This window comes from Brachycentrus maculatus, unplaced genomic scaffold (assembly GCF_059751285.1).
Source record: "Brachycentrus maculatus isolate JH-2025_06_01 unplaced genomic scaffold, ASM5975128v1 h1tg000131l, whole genome shotgun sequence".
In the NCBI taxonomy this organism is placed as follows: domain Eukaryota; kingdom Metazoa; phylum Arthropoda; class Insecta; order Trichoptera; family Brachycentridae; genus Brachycentrus; species Brachycentrus maculatus.
Window position 1 is genome coordinate 400,499 of NW_028280884.1, and position 6,509 is coordinate 407,007.

Here is a 6,509-nt window from a genome sequence, read left to right on the forward strand (position 1 = left end):
GTTTATATATATAATATATATATATATATATATATATATATATATATATATATATATATATATATATATATTTATATATATATATATTTTTATATATATATATATATATATATATATATATATATATATATATATATATATATATATATATATATATATATATATATATATATATATATATATATATATATATATATATATATATATATATATATATATATATATATATATATATATATATATATATATATATATATATATATATATATATATACATATACATATATATTTATATATACATATGTATATATATATATATATATATATATATATATATATATATATATATATATATATATATATATATATATATATACATATATATTTATATATATATATATATATATATTTATATATATATATATATATATATATATATATATATAAGCAAAATTCGTAGTCCATACACCATCGGGTGCGGATAAAGATTTGAATGAAAATTAATGAAAAAATATTTGCATATTATGTCAGAAAAAATCAGTGAATCGTAGAACTTACCATTTCCAAAGAATATCTTTACCTAATGTCTGGTTTTGACACAGTTTGACCGAAGGCTTTAGCTTTAGCTACAGGAAGTCATCGGAACATACCTCGGAAGAAGGCTTCCGGTGACAGCCCAAGGCCAACTCACGCGTGTCACCGTGACAGTTCATTTGGCGTCACGTCATATTTCACCATAATATCAGCTGAAGAGGGATATGATAGATCAAACATGTCGTTTATACCATACATAATAGATATTCGTGAAATTCGTGATGTGTGTATATTTTCTCAGGGTCGATTGATAAGTATTCCAAAATTGAGTTGAAATTTCTTCCTATATACAAAATTTGGTTAAATCCATGCCAAAACGTATTAAAGCAGTAATAAAAAAAGAAGAAACAACTAACTAGGTACACATTATATTGGTTATTAATAATTGTTAATGTTATATAGCTATGCGATTTTATTTTAACAAAATATGTGGTTTCTTTAATTATATGAGCAATTTTCATTTTTGTGCAAAAAAATCGAAAATCCACAAATTAACTATAAAATTCAGAAAAAAAAATTGGTTACTAAATTGGCACTTTTTTATTTAACTTCTTAAAAAGTTGTTGAATTTATAATTTGGACTGAAAAACTATCAAGAAATCACAGTAAAAAAAAATACGATAAGTAAGATAATGACAACTAGTTTTGTCAGAAAGGCTGATAAAAATCTAGTTGTTACGGCAACTACATCGTCTCCAGACTTGCCTGATTAGCGCCTCCGCGTGATACCGACTAATACAAGTCTAGGGTCTAGTAGATTTACAGCCCCTAGACGTGAGGGGGTGGGTTTTGTTGTTCGAAAGCTAGGGAAAACAATCCCGGGGTTATAAAAATTGAATCCCGGGATCCCGTAAATGCGAGATTGTGTATTTTTTATGATTTTTAAAAACCTATATTAAAAAAAATATATGGTGTTTAAAACGAACCAAAAAAACCTAGAACAATATTTAACAGGAAAATCTTCAATTACAAGAATTTAAAATAAAAATGCCTTTGTTTGTTTGAATTAAATTCATTGAATACAAACTAATTAGCTAAGTAAACATTACGCCGCCGGTAGGCAGAGAGTATAGAACGCCACACCAATTATCTTCTAAAAACTAATTAGCTAGTTAACCAGTACGCCGTTTACTGAAAGGGTAGGCAGAGAGTATAGAACGCCACACCAATTCTCTTTGCGATTTTTGCCTTTTCCACATTCATTCATCTCCTCGTACATTTACGCCAATTATTCCGACTCCTGATCTGACTAACTTCAAACGTTTGTGCTAAGTTTTCCTCGTCTTTCTCTGCTTCTTTTACCAACCACATTCGCCTTATTTGTTTTACTATGCTTTCTTCACTCATTCGATTCACATGCCCAAACCATTACCAAACACCTTCCTTAATTTTATCGATAATGCTTATCTCAGCCTTGCATTTTTACCTTATATCACCATTCAAACATCTATCGTACATCGTTTTGCCGCGCATTCGTCTGAGAAAACGCATTTTGACTTCATTCAGTTTACTTTTATCCTTCTTTTGCCAACTCCTTGCTTCAATTCCATACATTAGGGTTGAAATCAGAACTCCATTGTTTACTGCACGAACACTTACACTTTTTGAAAGAACGATTAATTATTAATTTTAATTCTTAGTAATGAATTTAATCTTGTTTACATTATTTTATTAGATAATTGTATAATTTTTTAATAAATATATTTAAATTGATTTTCTGCTAAATGAGGCGTCCATAAAAATTAATGAAGAATTTAAAAAAATAAATAATTAAAAAAATATTAATCCCGGGATTTACGGTATTTAATATTCCTCGAGAATCCCGGGATTGTATTCCCTAGCAGTGGTACTTGTACACAAGTCGGCAGTAATTTGCCTGCAGACACCCGATTATTAGGGCCCGATATATTATGAAACGAGCACTTATCTCGATCGGCCCGAGTCCAACGTCTGCACTGTGCTTTACGAGTGCAGTTTGAACCTGTGCTTAGGAGGTTTTTCCAATTGTTTTTTAAATTGATTTGTCTTTTGGGTAAATGCCACGTTAATTAGTTCGAAGGACAGGTACTCTGAATACAGATTGTGACGTGTGACGTGTGACGGGTACGGTATCTATGTTGGGATGTCAATTTACTCGTGAATTAACAATTTCATTTATTATTATTTTTGACATCTCATCAAAGATGAAGAAGAATATGGAAGTCTGGGCATTTACGGGGCTGACGACCGTCATAGGCTGGTTTAAGTGATCACTTTACACGCGTGTAACATTCACCAATTGTACCCATTATTGACAACTACACTACTCAAATTCAAAAGCTTCTCTACATCTCACCAATAGATGTCTCTAATGAAGTTCTAGTGATTCATGAACAAGGTTTCTAAATTGGTTCATATATACAGAACTTTCAAGAATTTGAGAAGTGTGGTTGTCAATAATGGGTAGAATTGGTGAATGTTACACGTGTGTAAAGTGATCACTTAAACCAGCCTTTGACGGTCGTCAGCCCCGTAAATGCCCAGACTTCCATATTCTTCTTCATCTTTGATGAGATGTCAAAAAATAATATGAAAATAACTCCTGTAATTGCAGATAATCCAGATTTTGTGAACAAGTATTTGGACACACTCAAAATGTTGTAATTTCATTTGACACTTTATGGCATTCATTTTAAATAAATATAAGTTATACTTAAAAAATACCACTTTTTTATTGAAATCTCTTGTAAAACGTATTTCGATGTATTCCTCATCAAACACGGTTTTTACGGTGTTTCAAAATGATGCAGAATATACCAGATAAAACTTAGATTAAAAATGAATTCACAAATTCACCTTTTTTAATATTATTTAAATTTTTTTAATATGGAGAACTTGGAAGAATAAAAGAGGCATCCGAAGACCCCAAAAGAGATGGTCCGACGACATAGTCGCTGTGGGGGGTAGAAACTGGCTGTAAGCAGCAACCAAATGAAATAGAAGGATAAAAAAGAGGCCTACATCCAGCAGTTCGCCTCCGTAGAGTAATGGTCAGCACGTTTTGTACATTAATTTGTCTTTTGGGTAAATGCCACATTATGAAATATAACGTGGCGTTTACCATTTAAAAAAAAATATTTTACTTGTCCAACCCTTATATAATATATGCACCTTCTCTAATAACTTTGAAGAAACGTCTCAGACATTACTATCTATCATTAGAATCCTAACTGTCCATCAAACCTCCTCCCTTAGCTTTCCCCTCTACCTCCTTCTCTATACTCCCTTTTTTATTTGCCTCCCTTATTATCATCACATTGTAATTTATAATGATTAAAGAAAACACTTCGTTTTTTACCACTTGAGTTTTATCATAGACTACATGTTTCAGAAGTTAAACTTCCATCATTCAGGTCTGTATAATAATATAATAGGTCTGTATATATTATTATACAGACCTGAATGATGGAAGTTTAACTTCTGAAACATGTAGTCTATAATAAAACTCAAGTGGTAAAAAACGAAGTGTTTTCTTTAATCATTGTAACATGTCTTACCACAAAGTTAATGCCGAAATAATAAATAAAATATTGTAATTTATGTGTTTTTTAATGTTTATGTACTATCTACCCTCTGATAACAAACAGCTATATATGGTTTATTTATTGATTTGGCGTTTGGCGTTTGGCATTTGGCTATATATGGTATCAAACGTTTTGACCAATACCAATAGTCTGTTTGTGGTTGGTTGGTCGGAAGATATTGCTTTTTAGCAATAAGCCCGCCAATGTACTTTTTTTTCTATGCATGAAGTTTTTCTTTTTTTTCTAATCATAGAATAAATAAATATGCTTTATGCCCAAAGAAACGTTAGACGGGTTCCAGGCAAACTATAAATTTAATATTCTCCTTATCATTCACCGTTTACTTTAAAAAGATAAGTGGTATTACACAAAGTGAACTATGAATGATTAAGAGAGTATTACCATATATGTATTATCATACCTCAATGTTAACAATGCTTTTAATGTACAAAATTTGTATAAAGGATTTTTAAAAAATTAAGTAGTGTGTTTGTCGATTGTGAGGATTGTGGGTATGTTGCCGAGACATTAGTGACAACAACATAGCCGCAGTCGTGTGCATACCTGCATACTCTCGAAGCGGATTCCAGATTAGTCTGTCTAAGAAACCAGCTACTCACTTAGAGCTACCAAATAATACTTACTTATGTATAATTAAATAAAATCAAAGTACTACCGAGTCATTACTGGTCATCTTTCACCATCTTAGTACAAAACATCAATCATGGGTAGAATGGTGAATGTTGCACGTGTGTGAAGTGATCACTTAACCAGCCTATGACAGGTCATAAGCCCTGTAAATACCCACACATCCATATTCTCCGTCATCTATGTTGAAATGTCAAAAAAGGTACCGTAAAACGGGGCTACTTGAACTTTGATGTGTTACTTGAGCCCAGTACAAAAAAATTATTTAGATCTGTATTTGGTCTACAATAATGAACGAATCGACATGATTCATTATTTTCCTGACAGGTGACACTTATTGCCACGATGCGTTCATTATTGAAGACTAAATACAGATTTAAATCTCTTTTTTTGTACTGGGCTCAAGTAACATCAAAGTTCAAGTAGCCCCGTTTTACGGTAGTTATCTAGTTTTGATCAGAGAAATCTGGAAAATGTACAAATAAAAATCACGCACGATTTTGATCACCCACCTTTTTTTTTCTTTACATGAATTCATTGAGTTCTGAAATGGTTGAAGCCGTCGGCGTCGCCTCCGTCCAGGCGGCGTCGCGACGCTCTGAATTATAAATAACACTTATACATGGAAAACATGCGAGAAGCACCTTGAATATAAAGCAGGCATTGTGATCAAATATGCTATCAACGCTGTGTCCTTGGACGGCTAAGGGTTGCATACATTTGTATCTGGTTTATTCAGAGAAAAACGCCCAGTGACTGGCCACTAACAGCGGATAGCCATGCCAGTAATTAGCCACAGTAGATAAGTGGCAACCTGTGAAACAAAGACATTCATAATAACAATAAATCGGTAGTGTAAAGGCAAAGGGGTATATCTGTCTCAGACCAAATTTTACAGGAGAGCAAAAACAATGCAATTTTTCGGATGGCATATGTACATATCTTAATGAAACTAAATAAATATTAGACAAAGGCCTCCCCCTTCCACCTCCACTCCTCCCGATCCTGCGCCGTCCCCATCCACTGTCTTCCAGCAAACTTCCTGATGTCGTCCACCCATCTCATCGGTGGACGTCCTTGAGGCCTCTGGTTCCTCGGTCTCCACACCAGAACGCGTTTCGTCCATCTGTCGTCGGTCATTCTGGCTATTCTGGCTATGGCATAGCATATGGCAAAGCATATGGCATAGCATATTTGGCATAGCCAGAGACATCTATTGGTGCGATGAAAAGGAGCTTAGCTTCTTTTCATCCCACTAATAGATAGATGTCTCTAGTGAAGTTCCAGTGATTCAAGAACAACGTTTCGAAATCGGTTCATTTATATAGAACTTCCAAGAATTTGAATAGTGTGGTTGTCAATAATGGATAGAATTGGTGAATGTTAAACGTGTATGAAATAAGCACTTTGGCCAGCTTTTCACACTCTTTCATAAGCTCTAAAAATATGTATTTGGAATTCATATTCTTCTTCATTTACGAGTTTGTTGATCTATCAATGTCATAAATAAAGCGTTTTTCAATGAAATATACATATTTCGATACTTAAAATTATTAAGAAAACACTTTTTCTCAGTTTTCAAAAAATTAGTTTTTTCACCACTTTATTTTACCACTAGTTTCGGATGCTAAGCTTCCATCATCAGGTCTAAATGTAAACTGAATGACTTGAAGATGGAAGCTTAGCTTCCGAAACTAGTCGTCA